Raw genomic sequence first — 23,697 nt, forward strand, 5'->3', positions numbered from 1 at the left:
GATGAGGAAGGAACACATCATACATCAGTCTATACAGTCAGCATTACCTGATACCAAGCCAGACAAAAGCATCCCAAAGAAAGAAAACAACAGATGCAAAATCCACAACAAAATACTATCAGACTGAATCCAGCAGCAGACTTAAAATGATTATATATCGAGGCACCTGGGTGGCTTAGTGGTTGAGCATCTGCCATTGACACAGGTCGTGATCCCAGGGTCCTGGGATCGAGTCCCACATCAGGCTCTTGGCATGGAGCCTGCTTCTCCCTCTGCCTATGTCTCTGCCTCTCTCTCTGTGTCTCTCATGAATAAACAAACAAACAAACACTATCAAGAAAGTAAAAAGACAATATATAGAAGAAAATATCTGCAAGTCATCTGACAAAGATCTAGTATCCAGAATATATATTTTAAAAAAAAGAAACTCTTACAACTCAACAATTTAAAAAGACAATCCCACTTAAAATGGAAAGGGGGCCTGAATAGGCATGTCTCCAAAGAAGATAACACAAATGCCAAGCAAACACATGAGAAGATGGTTAAAATCATTAGTTATCAGGGAAATACAAGTCAAAACCATGATAAGGTATTACTTCATATCCATATCCAATAATTCTAAAAAATGAAATTATAAGTATTAGAGAGAATGTTGAAAATTAGAGCCTCACACAGTATTGGTATGTAAGATGGTGTAGCCACAGTAAAAAAAAAAAATAGCTTGACTCTTCCCTCAAAAGTTAAATATAGAATTACCAGATTACCTGGAAATTCCACTCCCAGGTATGTATCCGAAAGACTTGAAAACAGACATCCAAACAAGTATTTGTATGTGAATCTTCATAGCATCACTATTCATAATAACTAAAATGTAGGAAAAACCCAAACGTCATCAATGACAAATGGGTAAACAAAATATTGTTTATCCATATGATGGAACATTATTCAGCCATAAAAAGGAAAGAAATACTGAAACATGCTATAATCTCAATGAATCTTTGAATGAAAGCATAATGCTAAGTGAATGTACAGATACAAAAGGTCACACAATGTATGATTCTGACTATATGAAATGTCTGGACGAGGTAAATGCATAGAGACAGACTACAAATCAGTGTTTGTCAGGCTGTGAGAAGGGTAGTGTTCAGAGGGACAGCTTAAGAGTATGGGCCCTCCCTTGAGGCTGATATGTTTTAGAACTATACAGAAGGGGTGGTGGCACAACATAGTGAGTGAACTAAATGCCACTGAATTGTATACATTAAAAAGCTTAATTTTATGTGATGTGGACGTCACTTCAATATAAAAAAAATCTGCCCACTGAGATTACTTTTTAAGTATATTTTTAAAATTAAGTTAAATTTAATTACATATCCAGAAACTCTCAATTGCAAAAAATGTTCCATGATTATTTGACTACTTTGCTTTTTATTATTATTGTTGTAGATTTTTTGGTTTTTAACAGTGGCTGGCAGGAGACTCATCCTTCTTGGGTCTTAAAATTTTTTTTGTTTTATTAATTTTTGCTTAATTTTTAAGTCAAGCCAAAGATTCAACAGGGTAATGAATTGGTAAATACAAAGTCTGAGCTTCCTAAAGAACATAAAACAAAATAGAATGTCTGACATTTATTCTTCAAATATTTAGCCACCACTTGACTAGTTATGCATTTGTTTTCTAGTGGTTTTGTATACTTATCTAATTTTACCTATTAAATTTCAAGTTATTGAAGTGAAATCATACAGTGACTAAACAGTTCACTGTTCACTGTTCAGTTGGAAACAGAGTTGGCATTTTATTTTATTTTATTTACTCATTTATTTATCTATCTATCTATTTGAGGGTGGGGGGGTACCGTGCATATGAGCAGGAGGAGGGACAGCGAGAGAGAGAGAAAATCTCAAGCAGACTACCTGCTGAGAGCAGAGCCTGATGCTAGACTGGATCTCACGATCCTGAAATCATGACCTGAGTCAAAATCAAGAATCAGACACTCACCCAAGTGAGCCACCCAGGCACCCCTGGTGTTTGTTTTGTTTTTTAAGATTTTATTTTTAGGTAATCTCTACACCCAGCATGGGACTCGAACTCACAGCCCCAAGATCAAAAGTCACAGGCTCCATGGACTGAGCCAACCAGGTGTTCCCAGCATTGGTGTTCCTTTGGTTGATAGCCTAATTTTCTTCTATTTTGAATATAACTAAACTTAAATTGGAACCACTTATATCAATGGAAAAAATTTTCTGGAATGTTTTTAAACTTCTGTTCAGAGGATTAAAGAATAGAGATTGACCTACAGGACCATGTCTTGAGCTGAGCAGAATTCTTACTTAGGCAAAGGAACATTTTTAAGGTCACTTTGTATATACATTATAACTAAAGGAAAACTATTGACTTAGAGATTTACTTTAAAACCATACCCTTTCAGAAGCTCTAAAATCACTTGAGCAAAACTAGAAATAGTTTTTTCGCAATCAGCACATTTATTTACACACCCACTGTCTTAATTCTTCAATATGTCTTTGAAACACTGAACTTGATGGTTTTGAAAAGGTGCCTTGTTTCAACATAAAACTATGAGAACACCCATAATGCGGCTGTTTCTTTTCAAAAAGAAGGAATGCAGGGGATTTTTTTTCCTGTTTAAACAAATGCTATTGTTTTATTGCCAATTTTTCTTTAAAAGAACCCATTAATGATTCCAGCAAACTTATTAGGTATTTTTAATCAGTTAACAATGCTGTTAGAACTTGTTATGAATTCTCATACGCTATATGCAAGTCTCTCAGTCTTTAGTCATCCTTTGAATTTGTAACTTACATACCTGACAATTTATTTCCCAAATGCTCCTTTAATGTATCATCATGCTATGGTAGGATTTCCTTAAAACAGAACAAAAGCTAGTATCTTCAGTTTCATTTCATGAAATTGCTGACAACTTCATATTACATCGTATAAGTGTTTTTTCTACCTTCTTCATCAGTATATGTTAAATGGCACCTTAAATATTAATCCCACTTAGTTGGAAGCTTTTAGAAGTGCCAGCAATGCCCCTTCCAACAAGATCTTCCCCCCACCAAATGCCCCTTCCAACAAGATCTTCCCCCCCCAAAGATCAATCTGAAGTTTGCTGAAAAGTCAACAAATAATATTTCATTCATTTATGTCAGGTTTATGCAAATTCTGGTTTATTTGGGCTGTTTTGCTGTTTTTAAAAGAAAAATCTAAGCTGGATTACTTAAAGTGCTGTATTATCCAAAAATGTTTGACGTTTTTTAATTCTCAATTAATTTGTTTCTTGTAAGAAACATAAAACTAACACATGACCTGAAAATGAATTATAAAGAAATTCAATGTGCTTAGATTAGCAAACCAGAGCCCAGTGGAGCTGTTATTCACAACATTTACCCCATCAAAAGATGTGTATTACTTCACCCTACATACATATATTTTCTACTTTTCCCTACTTTTCTTCACAGTCATCTCTCTGACATCTATCCTATAGCCATGGTATAACCAAAATGAAACAATTTATAAAGCTCAATCCAGAGTCCAAAAATCATATTTTAATAAGATGTTTGATGCCTTTTTTTTTTTTATTTTCTCAGAAAGATAAAGTGAGACTGACAGATTAGAATTTAGGTCATTCACTGTCAGTCATTCACTAAGCCACAAACATTGAGGTATTGCACCCTCTACCACCTAACCCAGATTGTATTAAACAGTCTGGAATGTAAGCGAAACAGAAGGTGTGTCCTCTGTCTCTGCAGTACAAGCAATAAAATGTATCTCCTAAACAAACACCCAGTAAAGTTGGTGTTATGTGCAACAATATAGCCAAACTAGGAAGAGCAAGGTAATGGGATTCCTAAACACAAGTTTTATATAGGTATTTTCAGCAAGTAGACCATTAACGGCCAATCATCCCAAATTTCCCTTCTAAAGAAATTGAAGGCAATTAAAAGATGAAAATCCACCAACTCAGTCATCAAAAGGATACCCCACAAGTAGATCTTGGCTTCAGAAGACATGAACCACTCCCAGCACATACAGATCTTTCCCCTTTTGATAGGCCATTAACTTGCCCTGGTGGAAGAAAATCTCTGTGTTGCATACTGCTTTGAACATTTTACCTTGAATGTTAGAAACTAGTAGCCCTTCAATGTCTAGTAAATAACATATCATCAATCAACACTAGCGATGAAAGTCAAGTATGAAAAGGCACTAAAACATTCTGCATTTATAAGAAGTGAGCAACCATCCATCATTTATCTAGGACACTCAAGTAGCAACTACACCAGCTTGAGGTTGGGGGACAGGTGGGGGGAAGATGAAGCTTCAAAATAAGCACTATCCAAACCAATAAGTTCCTTGGTGGGGGCGGCGGGGAGAGATTTTCTTTTTAAAAAAGTAGCAAACATCAACCAATCTTTACATAGTAAATTTTATTTTTCACTAGGGATTATGAATGTACAATATGCAGAAGACAGAGTCCTTGCCTCAAATGTCATTAGCTAATCATCACTGTGAAACATCCTTCGTTTCTAATACAACTTATTAATGAACCCATAATGATATACTGTTTGAGCTAAAAAAGATTTTCTAATCTCAGAAATCTCATTCTAACTCCAGCAAATACCTGTAATTGATAAATTACTACACAAGCCATAGTTAGAAGTGTGGCCATTACAGGTAAAATTTCTATCACCAATGCACATCTAAAACAATACAGGAAATTTAATGGTCTGTAATCCAGTTTTAAACCATTTCTGAGTTGTGAACTAGAAGAATGCTACAAAAACCCATTATATTTATAGATTAAGGGAGGAAATATTAGATTGTCAACATTTCAAGCTGCAAATCTGTGTTTAAAAAAAAAGACATTTCAAAGCAATGAAATAGACCATGACTCCATTTGTATTTATTGTGTTCACTTTTCAAACTCACTGAAAGGACATGACTGAGAAATTTCCTGTGATTTCTGCAGGAGAAAAAAAAAATGTACCTGCCATTCAACTCTCAGAGTATATTTCCCTTCAAAATGCCTGGAACATATTCATGCTTCATCCATTACCTAAATCCTTGCAATATGTAATCCACAGTAAGCCGGAGAAGCTGAAGATGAGCTTCTTTAAGGACAGAATCAAAGGAATTTATGGGGCTGGTTCTACTTATGGTGAGAATAGTTGGCTTAAGACCAGACACCTAGAGTTCTTACCTGCAAAGACAGGACACATCACGGAAGTAGATGCTAAAGGAGATGCTTGACCTTGGGCCAAGAGAGATAATAGATCCAGAGAACAAAAGACAAGCTATTGAGCCAAAAGGCCTATGGGCCGATCAATCTTTTATTATAAAAGTGAGGCATTTCATATATAAGCACATTTGTGAACAGGAAGACAAAAAGGAATTTCCACTCCCAGATTTGGGGATAGACTGGAGTGAAGGCAAATAATTAGAAATAGAAGAACTTTTTTAGAGAAAGAGAAAAAAAAAGAAACTTCTTCAGAAAAGAATTTGAAAATGCTTTGAGTCAAAAGGGGATAACACATAGTGGAATTTCACTACAACAAGGACAATTTAGTGAAGAAAAAAAAAAATCTAGAGTCAACCAGTAGCCTTCCTAACACTTAGAAGAAGTGAAGAGATCCTGATTTCCATGATGAATATGTGGCACTCAGGATGAGCCTTTCAAGGTGAAAGGCAAAAACTAATTAATTAACTGATTTATATTAATGTTTTATTCTTTGAAAAGTAAGTGTATCATAAAACTTCAAAGTATAAGTTTTCATTCGAACCAGAACAGAAAGGACTCTAGTGCAATTATCTTATGAACTACTCGAAAATACTGTGGCTTTGTGTTAAAAGGTGCAAATGCACTCAGTGCAGAGGGTGGCTCCATAAAATTAGGGGAGTAAAAACTGTTGCCTGTTCAACATTTTCTCCAGGCCTCTGTTGTAAATAAAAACATGGGGAGGAGAACCTGTTTAAAGTTTTTGGTCTAGTCATTTCAGTCAAATTAATTTGACATAAACCAGAACTCTGAAGCTAATAAATAGAATTTCTCCCTTCATTACTTTTGTTAATTTCTGGAGGAAAATCAATGAAATGGATTATTTTCTCCCATGACTTCCTATAAGCTGTGCCAAGAAAAAATAAACAGACATAATCATATCTTCTCCTAAGGAGGATAAATATAAAGTAGATCTCGACTTCTGCAATTTGAGTCACACAAATGGCTCTTAGGAAAGGCCATAGTCTATTAACGAACACTGGATTAGAAATTTTTTTACTTTTAATAAGGTTCCTGGGCTTCAGCACTGTTGATATTGCGGGCCATGTGATTCTTTTCACTCCTGGATTTGGGGACAGATTGTTCTGTGCATTGTAGGATAGTTACCAGGATCCCTGCTCCTACCCCGTATGGGCACTCGTACTCTCCCCCATTTGTGACAACTAAAACTTGCCAAATGTCTCCTATAGGACAAAATCACCCCAGCTGAAAACCATTATTTTTCACCAAGATTTATACTAATGATGCAAAAGCAATGATGGGTAAAACTGTTGGGGGACCTTAACACAGATCAAACAGTGGCACTTTACTTTTATTACAAATCCCTTATGCTTTCATCTGAATGACAAAGGAAATTTGGGTTATAAAATTACAATTGTAATTAAGGAGATAAAATGCAGAACAGTGATGTGCCGGGGAGGTCCTCCCCACACTGATCCCAACTCAGGTCCCAAAATGCCTCACCTGTTCCCCCTACTCCCTCACCCTCAAGAACAAAAGGAATTCTGTCAAAGTGGGACATGGATTCTTACTCAGACCCTGATGGATTATTGTTTGAGAGATTGCTTCCAAGAGTAATCTGAAGGAAAGTGAGCAAACAGAATAGGGAAGGAGAAAGAGCCAAGTAGGAAATGGTGGGTGGTTGGTTGGTTGGTTGGTTGGTTGGGAGAAGGAGCAAGTGAGCAGGGAGTGGCAGAGGGAGAAGGAGAGAGAATCTTAAGCAGGCTCAACACACAGCACAGAGCCCGATGTGGGGCTCGATCTCACCACCCTGAGATCATGACCTGAGTCAAAATCAAGAGTCTGATGCTTAACCAACTGAGCCACCCAGGTGCCCCAGGTTTAGTTGTGATCTAGTTTCAGTCTAATCCTAGGAAAGCTCTGTAAAGTCAACGTTGCACCTCAGAGAAGGTTCTGCCTAGAGTACCTCCTGCTTGGGGGCAAGAGGCTGGCCCCTTATGCCACATCATTCAGCCAATGGCTGCAGGTCACCGAGCATGCACAGAACCTTCTGGGGAAATCAGATCCTTCATAAAGGCTGAAGCTGTCAATGGCCATGACAGTAGAAGATGGCAGCTCCAGAACAGCAAAGGGACCTGAGGCACCAGTAATGTCCAGTACAGATCACTTGCTCCAACAGGAAACAAACAAATGCAAAACTACCTCCTGATACCCAAGGGGAGTTCTCAGTAGGTCTTCTCACTGGCCAAGGCTTGGAGGGATATCCTTTCTGTGCTATTTACTGCTGAGCACCTCATTGGAAATTGAGAGCCCCAGCCTGCCATGCAAGAAGCTGTGTGATAATCTGGCATGCATTTATAAAAGAGAAGTGACAGGCACTACACATTCAGTGAGAAATTTTAAGAGAAGACAATTTGATTAGTCTTCTGATTATGATAATATTTTTCACATTACAATTTACATAATTACATATTATCCTTCACAATGATAATTATAGAATCTTTTGGAACTAAATAGGCAAGTGTATATCTTCATTTTGGTGGTGAATAACTTCTAAAATTTTGTTTGTGGAAAAAAAACAATGAAAATGCCACAAAGTTATTTTTTACTATTTCATTAGATTTGATAACCCTGTTGAATACCAAAATGAGACATTTTCCCCTTTAATTTGCTTTAGAATGTTTTCCTTAAGTATTTGAATAATGCAACAATTCTTAAATTTTGAAACGTCAGGAGATCCCCCTTTACATTTTTAAAAAGTATTGAGAACCACAAAAGCTTTTGTTTATGTGGATTATCATATGACAATATTTACTGTGTTAGAAATTAATACCGAGAACATTTTAAATACTGTTTTTATTTAGAGACAGCAGTAACAACCTATCACATGTTAACATATATAATATATTCTCTTACAAAATACCCCAATTTTCCCAAAAAGGTAAGTGAGAAGAATGGCCTTGGTTTACATTTTGCAAATCTCTTTAAGTGTCTGACCTAATAGAAGAACTGAAAAGCTGGTTTGGTTAAAGCGTATCAACAAAGCCATCCTCACACATATATGTATGAAGAAAGGAGAAGAGTATTTTAATTGCTTTTCCAGATAATAGTGAATAGTCTTATTTACTAATGCACCAAACATTGACAACTAATATAGTTTTTTTTTAAGATTTTATTTATTTATTTATTCATGAGAGATACAGAGACAGGCAGAGACACAGGCAGAGGGAGAAGCAGGCGCCATGCAGGGAGCCCAATGTGGGACTCGATCCTGGGACTCCAGGAACAGGCCCTGGGCTGAAGGCGGCGCTAAACCACTAAGCCAACCAGGCTGCCCTAATATAGTTTTTAAAGAACAGTTACAGTGTGGAATCTGGAACCATTCTCAGTGAACTTTGCATACTTCATTAAAATCCTTTGCTCTATTTTACAACTTGAATGGATCATTTTTTACCTTAGGCCAGATTTTGTAATGTTATGCATTGCTGTGTGGAAAAGACCGGTTTCTGAAGATCTGTAGATCAGCCAAGTATTGACACATTCAATTAGTCCAGAAAAAAAAAAATCACTTGCTTAATATTATAACTGATCTTTTTAAAAAGGCTCGCATTTTATTCATTTCTTTTAATTCCAGTAAAATTAATGTAGTGTTGTATTAGTTTCAGGTGTAAAAATAGAGTGATTCACTAATTCTATGTATTACTCAGTACTCATCACATGAAGTGTGCTCTTAACCCCCCTCACTTATTTTACCCATCCCCGACCCACCTCCCCTCTGATAACCATCAGTTTGTTCTCTATAGTTAAGAGTCTTTGTCTCTTTTTTCTTTGCTCATTTGTTTTGTTTCTTAATTCTGCATGAGTGAAATCATATGGTATTAGTCTTTCTCTGACTAATTTATATCACTTAGCATTATAACCTCCAGATTTATTCATGTCATTACAAATGCAAGATTTCATTTTTTAACACTAAGTAATATTCCAGCGTACATATATATATATATACACACACTATGTATATATATATATACACTATATATATATATACACACACACACCAATGTGTATATATACCATTTATTTACCATTTCATCTATCAGTGGATACTTGTGCTGCTTCCATAATGTGGCTATCGTAAATAAAGCTGCAATAAATAGAGGGGTGTATATGTCTTTTCAGATTAGTGTTTTTGTATTATTTAGTAAATACCCAGTAGCAGTCTTACTAAATCATATGGTAATTTTATTTTAATTTTTATAGGAAATTCTATACTATTTTCCACAGAGCCTACACTAGTTTGCATTCCTACCAACAGTACAAGAGGGGTCCTTTTACTTCACATTCTCACCAACACTTGATGTTTCTTGTATTTTTTTTGTTTTAATAATTCCGAGAGATATGAGGTGATATTGCATTGTGGTTTTATTTGCATTTCCCTCAGCATTAGTGATGTTGAACATCTTTTTATATGACTGTTGGCCCTTTGTATGTCTTCTTTAGAGAAGTGTCTTTTCATGTCCTCTGCTCATTTTTAATTATATTATTGATTTTTTGATGTTGAGTTTTATAAGTTCTTTATATATTTTGGATACTAAGCCCTTATCAGATATATCACTGCAAATATCTTTTTCCATTCAGTACACTGTTTTTTGTTTTGCTAATTCTTTTGCTGTGCAGAAGCTTTTTATTTTAATGGAATCCCCCCCAGAAAAAAAAAATTAATGGAATCCCAATAGTTTTTGTTTGTTTGTTTGTTTCCTTTGACTCAGGATACATCTAGAAAGAAGTTGCTACAATGTCAAAAAGGTTACTGCTTGTGTCCTTCTCTTGGAGTTTTATGGTTTCATATTTAGGAATTTCATCCACTTTGAGTTTATCTTTGTGTATGGTATAAGAAAGTGGTCTAGTTTTATTCTTTTACATGAAGCTATCAAGTTTTCACACACCATTGGTCACACACCATTGTTTTTTCCTGCATTGTATAATCTTGCCTCCTTTGTCAAAGATGAATTGACCATATAATCATAGATTTATTTCTGGTCTCTGTATTGTATTCCATTCCATTGTCGTTTGTGTCTATTTTTGTGCCACCATACTGTTTTGATTACTACAGCTTTGTAGTATATCTTGAAATCTGGGGTTGAGATACCTCTAGTATTTTTCTTTTTTAGATATGCTTAATTTTACTGTTTTTGTGCTTCCTACTTTTCTTACTTCTGCTTATGGTCTTTCCTTTCCACTCAAAAAATCCCCTTTTACAGATGTTGTAAGGCTGGTTTCATGTGATGAGTTTCTTTAACTTTTGTTTGTCTAGGAGACTGTTTATCTCTCTTTCAATTTTGAATAATAGCTTTGCTGGGTAGAGGATTCTTGGTTGCAGTGTTTTCCTTTCAGCATTTTGAATAGCTTTATGCCACTCTCTTCTGGCCTGCAGTCTTTCTGCTGAAAAAATCCACTGATAGCCTTAAGGGGTTTTTCATGTATGTAGCTGTTTTCTTTCCTCTGGTGCTTTTAAAATTCTCTTTTTATTACTACTTTTTGCGATTTTCAGTACTATGTGTCTTGCTATGGACTTCCTTGGGTTGATTTTGTTTGGGGCTCTCTGTGCCCCCTGGATCTAGATTTCTGTCCCTTCCCCAAATTTGACAAGTTTTCAGCTATTATTTCTTTAAATTAATTTTCCCCCTTTTCTCTCTCTTCTTCTAGGATCCCCATAATGCAAATGTTTTTATACCTGAAGGTATCACTGAGTTCCCTTAATCTAATCTTATTTTTATTATTTTTTTTCCTCCTGTTCAGCTTTATTGCTTTCCATTACTGTGTCTTGAGGTCACACTGTTCCATTCTCCTGCTTCCTCTAGTCTATTATTAATTCCCTCTAGTGCACTTTTAATTTCAGTTAGAGTTCTTCATTTTTTGTTCTTTTTCATGCTTTCTATCTCGTTGTTGAGGGTCTCACTAAGATTCTCCATCCTCTTTCTCAAGTCCAGTGAGTAACGTTATGATCACTACTTTAAATTCTCTATCAGGCATATTACTTATCTGCATTTCGCTTAGCTCTCTTGCCATGATTTTGTTTTATTCTTTTATTTGGGACCTAGTCCTTTGTCTCCTTATTTTGTCTAACTCTCTGTGTCTGTTTCTATGGTTTAGGAAAGTCAACTATGTCTCCTTCATAAGTGCTGGCCTTATGAAGAAGAGGTCCTGTAGTGCCCTGCAGTGCAGTGTTCCTTGTTCTCCAGAAAGTGGAACTTCAGGGGTATCCCCTCTGTATGTTGCATATGCCCTACTGTTGTGGCTGAGTCATGTTTGTCTTCAGCCTAGTTGTCTGCAATTGCTCTTTTTGCCTTGTGGGCAAGGTTTGGTACCTATGCTGTTAATGAGGCAGGCTGAGGCTGTCTTGAGCTTGTTTGGGTAAGACAAGGCATTTTCCAGAGCTGCAACTTCAGTGAACTACAGGGTGCTCTCTCTGTGTCATCCCTGGAGAAGTTTTTGTTGGTGGATGGGTCCTGCATTCAGACCAGATCTCTTCCCCTAGCCCAATGCTGGGGCCCCAGTGGGACTACTGTGTGTGGTTATCTTCTCCTCTTCCCAGTGCAAGAGTTCCTTTGGAGCCTCTATCAAGGCTGTTTGCATGTTGTCATGCTTGTTATACTATGGTGGATGTCATCCTGCAAAGTTGTGTTGGATGGGGCATGTCCATAGGAGAACATGGGAACAGGGCATAGTGTTAGCAAGGTTTGCAAGGTCTGCTGTAGGAGGTGACCTGTAACTGCTTTGGAAAACTGAGGAGAGTGAGTTAGAGAGGCAGGTCCTAGGACTATGCAGGGGCAAGGTGTGCTGTTAGCAAGCCAGATGGAGAATAAACACTCTCTACGTGCTTAGCTGGTTTCCCATAGATGTTAGCGTATCTAGGCTGGGGGACAGGGAAGGGAAATGACACTTGCCAGCTCTTTTGTTCTTGGGGAAGTCTCCTAAAGATTCCTGCCCCTCCATCACATGCTCTGAGATTAGTAGATAAATCTTCCCATATACCCCAGGCACTTCTCAAACTGCTGCTTTTATGCTGTATTTTAGTGGAGGTTATTTGTAATGCTGTCTCTTTAAGGGCAGGGACTCAGTTTCCTCTTGCCCTCCACCTGAGAGCCCAGCCACTGATTTTTAAAGTTCCAGGTTTAAGCCCCACCGATTGTAAAAACTGGCAAAGATAAACCCCTCTGGTTTTCAAAGCCTAATATTATGGAAATTTGTCTCTCCAGTGTGGTTCTTTATGCCTGGGTGCCTGGCATGGGATATACTCCTCTTACTTCCCCACTTGCAGTGTCCCTCCTTCTGTGGGCCATCTCATGGGTCAGTTTGATTCCTGGCTACATCTCCACCCTTCTTGCCCTTTTCAATGTGGCCTCTTCTCTACATTTAGCTGTGGAAAGTCTGCCTGCCAGAATTTGGGATATTTTCTGCATTATTTACATTAATGTGGGTGTTATCCGGGTGTATCCTTGGGATGAGCTGAGCTTGGGATCTTCTACTCCACCATCTTCTCCACAAGTCCCTTAATGAGCAATATCTTATCAGAAAATCTGTAAATACAGGAAGCAGTCAAGAAGATTTCCAAACTTCTAATTTTCACTGGTAACAAACATTATTATTTGTCTTCCTTGAGATGACACACTTAATCCATTCATTTTAAAGAACCATCTACTAAATACACAAGGCTGATTAGCTGTAGTTCATTAGTCATTCTTCCAAGTAAAAATTGTGTTCCATGAAAAAAGTAGCTGGTTCAGACTGCACCTCAAATACTTGCTTGAGGACTTCTACTCAGGACAGTAAGCATGATTCAGTAAGCAGTTAGAAGTGCAAGCTCATGGGTACTTCCCATTTCTTCCCACAAAAATATTTAGAAAGACATGTATGCAGCGATTGAAATTAATAAAATTAATAATTTTTGCTCTGCATCAAAAATATTCCTAAACTAGCTAGTGTGTGTGTGTACGCATAGGCGTGCGTGCATTTAATGCAAGTGTATTAATCACAACAATCTGGTGCCACTACCTTCATCTGTGCTAAGATGACAGCAGTATCACCCACCTCTGTTTTTGTATCACTAGTATAAATATTCATGAAAAAGTCACATCGTATCTTAGTATTACCAAGAAAATAGTTTTGACTCACAGATCCCCTTAAAGCTACTCACAGAAACCTTCAGAGGGATCATAGGTCACACTTTCAGAACCACTGTAAGAGAGAAACAAATCAGAGCTCCTGGGTGGCTCAGTTGGTTAAGTGTCTGCTTTCCGCTCAAGTCATGATCCCAGGGTCCTGGGATCCATCCTGAGATAGAGCCCGCATCAGGCTCCCTGCTCAGTGGGGAGCCTGCTTCTCCTTTTCCCTCTTCTCCTAGTCCCCCTGCTTGTGTTCTCTCTCTCTCAAATAAATCTTTAAAAAAAAAAAAAAAGGTAAACCTTCAGTGATATTTTTCTATGATTCCCTTGCATTTTTATGTATTGGCTTTTCTGTCTAAGGGCGACTCCAACAGGAGTTGGACATTAGAGTTGAGGAAAACTCACATGGTAGAGGTTTATCTCAAACCATCAGTACCACAATCTCAGGAACCCCTTCTTTCTTATCTTTTCCTCTTAATCTCAGATGTGTTTATGGAGAACTTATTTCAAATGGTGCAGATCTGGGCCCTGGATGGGAAAAGAGAAGATGAGAAACAAAATATCTAGAAGGGATTTATCGGGGGGTTGGAGATAGTGAAGTTTGGAGTAACTGTGCAGAGCTTTTTATTAAATATCTCAAATAAATTGATTAAGTAAAAAATTAATTATTCAATGAAATTATTTCTGTGGTCCCTTCCCCTTCTTCAACTCCTTGATTGTAAGGAATGGAAACATACACTGCAGTCCAGTTTGTAGATAATCACCTTTCTCATCACTGGAGTTCATTACTGATTAAAATCTCAGTAGGGCCGACGAAACACTTGGGTACGGAAAAGTCATTTTACATCCTTTTAATCAAGCATTGCATATATTACAGCTATCTATAGAAAACAGAAGGAGCCTTAAGGAAATTTCTTCATATCACATGTAGGGACAATTAATCCCCAAAAGACCATTTGAACACTCCATGTACTGCCAACACAACCATTCCAGAGATTTTCATTAAACTTTCACTATATATGGAGCTGGGGGGGGGGCTGTCTGTGTGGAATTTATCTTTTTGAAATATTGTGAATTCCTATTTGACCCAGTCTGATGCCTTGCTATGCCCTAGTAGGTCTTTCAGTTGATCTCCATGCCAAATCCATCCACTGTGTAGTGTTTTAGTTATCTCTGCTTCATTGCACACTGGAAAAAAACGTATGCAGAATCTTGGGCAAACTACTATACCAAGATTTGTAACATTTGTGCTGTGTGTGGATTACATCTTAAAGTGGTTTTGCAGACAAAGCATCATATTGGGGAATTATGTGAAGCCAAATAATGAGAAAGACTCATGAATCTACAATTAATAAATTCCATGTAAAATCAAATGAAGAATGCTAAATTATAATGAAAATGTGTGAAATTGTTTACTACTTGTATACAGATAATACTACAATATTGGTAAAGAGGAATATTTTGTATAGCCAAGTCTAAGGAGAAGTCTTGAGATTTAAGGGTTATGCTTTCTGATATTAAACAACCCCTTGTGATCTATAGAGCCACTTATTAAAGAATTTAAGAGAAAAAGTTCCTTAATAAATAATGTTAAATAGTCTTTAACTTTTAATCCCCAGAATTCTTCATGTTTATCTAACTGATAGATGCAGGGAAAGCTCACTTTAGTTTAAGGGTTTTTTTGGCTTTTGGTTTTTGATTTTTTTTTTTTATGCTTTGACCTTTTTACATATATTAAGAAAAGTGGAAGGGCATCCCGGGTGGCTCAGCAGTTTAGCACCGCTTTCAGTCCAGGGCGTGATCCTGGAAACCCAGGATTGAGTCCCAGGTCAGGCTCCCTGCATGGAGCCTGCTTCTCCCTCTGCCTGTTTCTCTACCTCTCTCTCTCTCTCTGTGTGTCTCTCATGAATAAATAAATAAAATCTTTTAAAAAAGAAAAGAAAAGAAAAAGTGGGAGAACAGTGTCATTTTTCATTTGATTTAGATAAAGATTAGTTTTTCTTAAAGTAGTTATCTATTTCAGAAACAAAGTGTTGATACTAGAACTATTCATAAATATCTCTTTTCTACCTTACAATATAATTTGAGAATGAAAACTAACTTATAGAACTTCATATATGGCTAACATTAAACATATATTTAACATATTAAGTAGAACCATAATATATATATTAAATATATATAATATATATGTAAAGCATATTAAGCTCTGTTGCATTTTTTCTTTATACTTGATACTATTCTTCTAATTCTGTTAGATACAAACTGTCTTACTTGAATCTTCCAATATTGTGGGTCTTTATGATCTCTCTGTGGAATTAAATCTCTATCCTAACTAAACAATCCCAACTATTCTCTAAAGGTCTCACTGAAATTGATTCAACAAAGAGGACTATCACAAATTTGTAGATAGATGATCACAATAGCCTCTAGAGTATTCTTCTAAAGGAACCTACAGATAGTTCCTAAAAGCCTCTCATTATCCTAAGAGGGTGAAATCTATCTTATTGGTTCCTTATGAATATAATTTAAAGGGAAGAAACTCTACTGAGTTAACCACTATGTTACTAAAATAACTGAGCAGTTCAAGAAATACAAATCCCTTTAATCAGAGATATTAATAATTTATATCATATTACTTGACTCTGCATTGCTTTGTAAAGTTGATAAAATAGTATTTCCCCTAGTAGATCAATATTTCTGCAGTTATATCTTGTCACAAGCAGAAAACACAGAAAACAATGATTACTCCTCTCTGTTCCTCTATGCTATCAAAATCCAATTAGTGAAATCATGTCAAAAATATAAACCATGATATTTCAACATTCAACTGGTTTTGACTTACCAAATCATCAATTTCAATTTAATAATTTCTAAATGAAATGTGACCTAATCCAGGAAGCCTGGGTGGCTCAGCGGTTAAGCCCCTGCCTTCAGCTCAGGGCATGATCCTGGAGTCCCAGGATCAAGTCCCACACAGGCTCCCTGCATGGAGCCTGCTTCTCCCTCTGCCTATGTCTCTGCCTTTCTCTCTCTCTGCATCTCTCATGAATAAATAAATAAAATCTTGAAAGAAAAGAAAGAAAGAAAAGGAAGGAAGGAAGGAAGGAAGGAAGGAAGGAAGGAAGGAAGGAAGAAAGGTGACCTAATCCCAATAATTTTTTGCTTTATTAAGAGATTTCATGCTATCATCAAAAGGAACTTGCCTTAAAACAGTGGATTAAGGATGCATGTTCTTGGCCCAAGGCTCCCTAAAGTAAGATCCCAAACATAACTGAATAATCTATGGTTCTAGTACAAAACTGTTCACTTGCTGCTCCAAAGCTGAGAGGACTGATTCTATCAGAGACATTAAGTGGAGTGATATAAATATCATATGACAATATTCTGGAGGACATTAACAGAATAACTTGACCCTTATTATACAATATAATTAAATTAAAATACCATTTAATAAAGTAAAATTAAGATATCTTCCCAAGAAAATTACAAAAGAAGGAAAGAAGATCATAAAAACTGATCATTGAACAATGAATAGTTTACACAGGACAAAATTTCATGTTAAAAGTCAAAAGAGGGGATCCCTGGGTGGCTCAGCAGTTTAGTGCCTGCCTTCGGCCCAGGGCATGATCCTGGAGTCCCGGGATCGAGTCCCACATTGGGCTCCTGCATGGAGCCTGCTTCTCCCTCTGCCTGTGTCCTGCCTCTCTGACTCTCTCCCTCTCTCTCTCTCTCTCTCTCTCTCGAATAAATAAATAAAATCTTTAAAAAAAAGAGTCAAAATAATGAAACTTTCACCTTAGTGCTGCTCTCAAAAGCAACATGAAAATAACATCATTTCATTTTTATCTACCAAAAACATCCAACCAAGCAGAAATTGGTGTCCTTGGTTAAGTTCATATCTATCCTTTTTGGATTTTTAAAATGTATTACTTAATTTAACATGGTTGGTCCTGTCTCTCTTGACTCATGCTCTCATTACATATTTGTCTGTTCATTGTCTTTTTCTAGGCTAGGCCATTCATGCCCAATGACTAATACATTTCATTGCTACATATTTTTGAAGGAAGAGTCTATGCTCAAAATTCCTTTAGCAATGTTGTCAGCATAATGAATAATTAGAGAAATTATCAAACAGTGTCTCTTGGCATGTACTATTATTTTTTTATTATTTGTGGCTATTTTTAGATATGTGTAAAGCACATTATGTTCTTATATTCAAAATTTGACAAACAGCCATATGTTTGCTTTCAATTTTGCCTTATAGGCACCAAAAAGCGCCCTACCTTTTCACTCTTCTTGTATTTTTGTACCTTTTTTAATGTAAGTCTATTTTGTTCTCAGATTGCCAAGTCCAATTTTGTATAAAAGACCATGCAACACATATACACACACCACACACACAAACACATCATCATCATCATCATCAATGTGTTCTGTAGGAACAGAATAAGGAGTAGGGTATGAATATTATAAAAGAGATACTTTCATTATTTATAGATATTATTTCACTATTTGTATTATTTCATTATTTGTCTAGCTGCTCAATCCAAGAAAGTAAATTTATATATATAAAAAGTTACAAGAATTCTTTAAAGTAGCCAGATTCAGCGTCATCATATAAAAATCAGTATTTTTCCAACAATCTACTAATTACCAACTAGAAAATATAAGAGGAAAATAATTATATTCACGATACCAATAAAAAACAGAAAATGAGAAATAATCCCAATGAGAAAAGAAGTCTAATAAACAAGGTTATAAAATTTTGTTGTACATGTCTAAAAAAGATAGGAGAAATGGAAATGGGTACAAATATTATGGTTGAGAAAACTCAATATTATATCAAATCAGTCCTCTTGATTTAAATCATAAATTTCATGCAATTTTAAATCCCAAATGGAATTTTTCTAAGCTGCTTGACAAATTATTCTCAGATTTATCTATAATAGATAACTATAGTTTAAAAAAAAGTTGAAAAAAATTGTTAAAAACAAGTACAGTAAGTGACATGACCCACCACATATCTAAATAAAGCTCCAAGAACTAAATAATAAATGAATTGATAGATAGATGAACAATAAACCCACGTGAATATATGGATTTAGATGATGATAAAGGTAGCAAGTGAGTAGAAATAGTCTGGACTAACTTCACAAATCGTAATGAGATAATTAACATTTCATTTGGGAAACAAGAATACCTCTAATTCATACCATACTCAAATAAAAGTCTTATTGTTTTAAAAGTTAAAAATCATAGCAAAACTATAATAGTATAAGAAAAGGACACAGAAAAGTATATTTATAATCTTGAGATAAAGGGGCACCTGAGTGGCTCAGTCACTTAGGCATCTGCCTTCAGCTCAAGTCATGATCCCAGGGTTCTGGGATCAACCCCAACTCTGGCTCCCTGCTCAGTGGAGGAGCATGCTTCTCCCTTTCCCTCACTCCCAGCTTGTGGCTCTCTCACTATCTCTGTCTCTCTCAAACAAATAAAATCTTTTTAAAAAATCTTGAGATAAGAAGGTCTTTAAAGTTACAACCAAAACTTAGAAATCATGACAAAAGACAAAAACCACTGATAAATTGTACGGTCAAAAAATTAAGTTATAGAAGAAAAATAACACCATTCAAAAATGTTAAATCATAAGTGAGAAATCAGCAAAAACTCTTTGGAATGTGCATAACAGACAAATAATAAATGTCAAAAAATAAAAGCTTCTGCAAATCACTAAGCAAAGAAATAACCCAATAGAAGAAGGTAATATACACTCAACAATTAGGTTTTGCTCCAGCTTCAGACAGATTATCTCAAGTCTATGGATTTCAATTATGTATATAACAAATATATATACATATGCTAGAATCAATTACATGTCCTTATACATTATATACATTACAACCAATTCTAGGTTTAGCAGCTGCTCAAGATAACTCCAGATTCCATAATCAGTTAAATCCATGCCCAATTCTACTTAAGATGTTGCAGCCAACGGGTACCTGGGTGGCTCAGTCAGTTAGGTGCCCAACTCTTGATTTCAGCTCAGGTCATGGTCTCAGGAGCTCACGGTTTCAGGAGTCCATGTTCAGCGCAGAGTCCACTTGTCCTTCTCCCTCTGCTTCTCTCTCAGCCCACTCAATCTCTCTCTCTCATACACGCACACACAAATAAATAAATAAAATCTTTTTTTAAAAAAGACTGTGGCCAAGACTGTCAGATCAGTCAACAATAAACAATATCTGAAAATAAATATTTATGGAAAGTCGGTTGAACACAAGCATTAATCCTTTCCAAGGACTAGCAGTGGACAATCACAAGCCAGACATAGAATCTTGGAACTGAGTCAAGGCTAGCAAGAGCATTAAGGAGTCAAGAAATGAGGCAGAGTTAACTACAATATGTACCCCTCTCTCTGCCTTGTATTCTCTGGGGATATCTTCAGGATGTAATTTCTGAATATAATTCATTTGCCTCCATGGTCCTATTTGCCAATCAATCAATAAAATAATGAAGGACTTACTATGTGTCAGGCACATATTTAGTACATGACAGGAACACAAAAACAACAGAGTTGACCCAATTCCTGTCCTCTGAAACAAATATTAGTGCAGAGGACAAACAATAAAAAAATTATATATGTTATAAGCACAGTGAAGGAGCAAGGCGGGAACATATATCAACAGTTCCTGATCTAGTCATTGAGAAAAGAAAGAATCCTGATTGTAATCAAACAAAATTCCCCAAAACATTTAGTAGTATTAACACAAATAATGATCATGCCACAGTTAGATCATTGTGTATAATTCTCAGAATCTGGCTGTTTCTAATTTTCCTCTAAAGTTCATCATTTTGCATAAAAATGCTCGAGGCTGAGCATTTCTTTGAACTGAGTTTTAGGCTCTCCTATTGAAGAGTAAAGTGTGAAAATTCTTGGGATGCCATTTTGACCACCCAGTTCTGCAAATATCTCTCTTTGACTGATTAGAGTTCAGATCTGACACCAAAAATCTTCCAGGCCATCTGTCTTTAGATCAAATTCTTGGTTTTCTTTCTTTCCAACTCTTAACATTTGTGTATTTGCTTTACACATGAATAATGCAAACTTGGTAAAGAATCTCCTCTGGTAGGAACTTTTGTAACTCTCCAGTACAAACAGGATTAATCCTGGATGACAATTACAACAGTGAATTATTACTCAGAATATCATGAGAACAGAGTTAAATGAGGTGATGGAAACTGAAATAAATAAATCAAAATTAATGAAAAAGGAAGTAAATCTAAAAGTATAAGTAATTTGCCAAAGACACTGAACTGTATAAAAGACCAATGCAAAGGTATTGGGTAATCTAAAATGTATTTTTAAAAAAATAAGGCCTGGATGCCCAATCACCACGGGATTTTTTAAGACTCCTCTGACAGAGTTGCCTGAAACAGGATAGAGGAAAAAACTATTGATTTACTTTTCCTGTGTCAGCCCTATACCCAAAGCCAAATGACTCCAATATACACACCAGAGTCTCATTTTAGATTCTTGCCGTATGTGTGTCATACACCAAGATGTCCAGCAATTGTTATCTCATTTAATAACAACCACTCATTTGTCACAATTTTTAAAAATTACTTAGTTGGCTCCATTGTTAGCACCATTCGTTATTTAATAAAATAACCTGATGGTAAGAGAGTAAGTTAGAAATCAATCCTTCGGAACCTAGTAAGTACTACATTTTGCCCAACTATCATTTCTTTAAATTTTAATTTAATCTCCTTGCTAACTTCACACAGACACTGAGATCCACAAGCTTGGAACAAGTGGGCAAAGAAGCTAGGTCAAAGGAAAATTCTGATCTGGAGGCCCTAGTAAACCCTTTTCTCTTCCCAAGACAAGGGAGGCGGGGATAGTGACTGGAGCTTGTGTTTGCGGCACTCACTATCCAGGACCAGCACTGACCTCCTTCGTCCCTTCACAACAAGGGAAAAACATGCCTGCCAGACTGTCCCAGATGGAAGTTTGGCTGTGGCCATCGTCTGCCTGCCCTTGGTGCCTGCCCATTCCTCATGTCTCATTCTCCAGCTATTCTGATGATTTTATGAATTATCCAACATCCTTAGTAAAATACTTTCTTGTTTAAACCAGCCAAAGTTGGTTTCTATTTCTAGCCACAAAGTACCCAGAGTAAAACGGGGAGATTTATTGGGCTCTTAGACCATTAGTGTACTATTTCCTAGATGGTACGCTACACTTATAACTTACATACATTTCTTAGGAACCAAAAGAAACTGGTAAAATAGGGCTAGATTCATTATATTGAATAGATTGGTCTCATGCTGACACAAGATTTCAGGCTATCATAGGAATTCCATTTAATAACCCTGGAATAATCCCTGAAGTTAAATACGGTAATAAAAGAGGACCCCTTTTGGGCTATTAGATACCAGGGTTGAGCTTGAAACTTCCTGGAATTGGGTAGAGTTTAGTCCAGATTCACTGGATCTTCCCCCAGCAAACCAACGCCAAAGGAAGATTTAGGTCTTTGGTACTCTGACTGTTTTTTTCATAGCCTTGTTTTTCTTCAATTTCTACTAAAATAAAAACGGTACCTGGAATGAACATTCATGATGTTCTCATTTTAACCAGTACTGACATAAACTGAGGGAATTTATGACTTTCTCAAAGTATATGATTTAAATTAAGAAAATTTTGGTGGGCCGCTGGGGTCGGTGAAGTTTCTCAAGATGGCTGGGTGAAAACTTGCTCTAAAAACCATTGACTGGGTAGCTTTTGGGGAGGTCATACCCCAAAACCAAAAGGCCATTGTCAACTCCCTGAAATCCTGGAATGAGATGCTTACCTCCAGGTTGGCTACTCTTCCTGAAAAATCACCTGCTATCAACTAGGCTTCCTACAAGTCCAATGTAACAAAGGCTGGCTTGGTAGATGACTTTGAGAAGAAGTTTAGTGCCCTGAAGCTTCCTGTGCCAGAGGATAATAAATACACTGTCCAGGTGGATGCTGAGGAAAATAAGATGTGAAAAGCTGTGCTGAGTTTTTTTTTTCTCTCTCAAAGGCCAGGATTGAAGAATATGAAAAAGAGCTGGAGAAGATGAAGGACATAATTCCATTTGATCAGATGACCATTGAGGACCTGAATGAAGTCTTCCCAGAAACCTAATTAGACAAGAAGTATCCCTATTGGCCTCACAAGCCAATCGAAAATTTATAAACTTGAGTTGGGGTGAAAGCCCTGGCCCTCATATTATAAACGCTGGACATTAAAAATAATGATATGAGGGCAGCCCCGGTGGCACAGTGGTTAAGCGCCGCCTGCAGCCCAGGGCATGATCCTGGAGTCTCGGGATCGAGTCCCACGTCAGGCTCTCTGCATGGGGCCTGCTTATGTCTCTGCCTCTCTCTCTCTCTCTCTCTCTCTCTCTCTGAATCTCTATGAATAAATAAATAAAATCTTAAAACAATTATTTAAAAAAATAATGATATGAAAAAAATTATAATAATTGTAAAAATAATAAATTAAAGGAATTTTGATATGAGAATCTAAAATTATTCTCCTATTTTAGTGAAAGAATACACTCAGCTATGAATAGCAGCAAACCGGACCCCAGTGGCTTAAATGACAAGTCAAATATTCAATACACCAACAAAGAGTTTAACCTAGTCCTTCACCTCAACAATACCATTAGGAACCAAGAACTTTCCAGATTCCTGCTTCGCATTTTTAGCATGTGGGTTTTTCTCCCTATGACCATGGTTGCAAGATGCCCTACACTTCTAAGTATCACTTTAATATTCAAAGCAAGGAGTAAGGTGAAAGCCACTTCCTGGAAGCATTTGCTTTTTAATCTGAAAAATGAAACTCTCCTGGGAAGCTTCTGTCTCTGTGCTATTCTCTAGAACTATGTTCGTGATCGCTTTAAGCTGGAAGGAAAGTTGGACCTTCACTATTTGCTTTCAGCGCCCTGGTGCAAGAGACAAGATATGACGGCCTTCAAATGAGTGTTAAATGAGTCAATCTGCTGCATCTGCCATGTCTCGTGACACAGTTTTGTACCATGCAGGCCCAATGATTCCAAGGCCTTAATGGAAATGTGACTACAGTTTTGGTTTGTCTTGTTGTTATTTATCCAGCCCATAAGGACACCAAGTAAGTAAATCATAGTTCTCCTTTTGAAGCTCATTCTTCTTTAGCTAATTATTTATTATAGATAATTGTCTGCGTTCGCTATCTATTGCTACATAGCAAATTACACCAAAGTTAGCAG

At 36.6% G+C, this 23,697-nt stretch overlaps 1 pseudogene; it reads left to right on the forward strand.

The window, feature by feature from the left end:
- The first annotated feature begins 22,155 nt into the window (after window positions 1-22,155).
- LOC129503534 (ATP synthase subunit d, mitochondrial-like) lies at window positions 22,156-22,643 on the forward strand (annotated as a pseudogene).
- The last annotated feature ends 1,054 nt before the right edge of the window (window positions 22,644-23,697 follow it).

Source organism: Nyctereutes procyonoides, unplaced genomic scaffold (assembly GCF_905146905.1).
Source record: "Nyctereutes procyonoides isolate TBG_1078 unplaced genomic scaffold, NYPRO_anot_genome, whole genome shotgun sequence".
Taxonomy (NCBI): domain Eukaryota; kingdom Metazoa; phylum Chordata; class Mammalia; order Carnivora; family Canidae; genus Nyctereutes; species Nyctereutes procyonoides.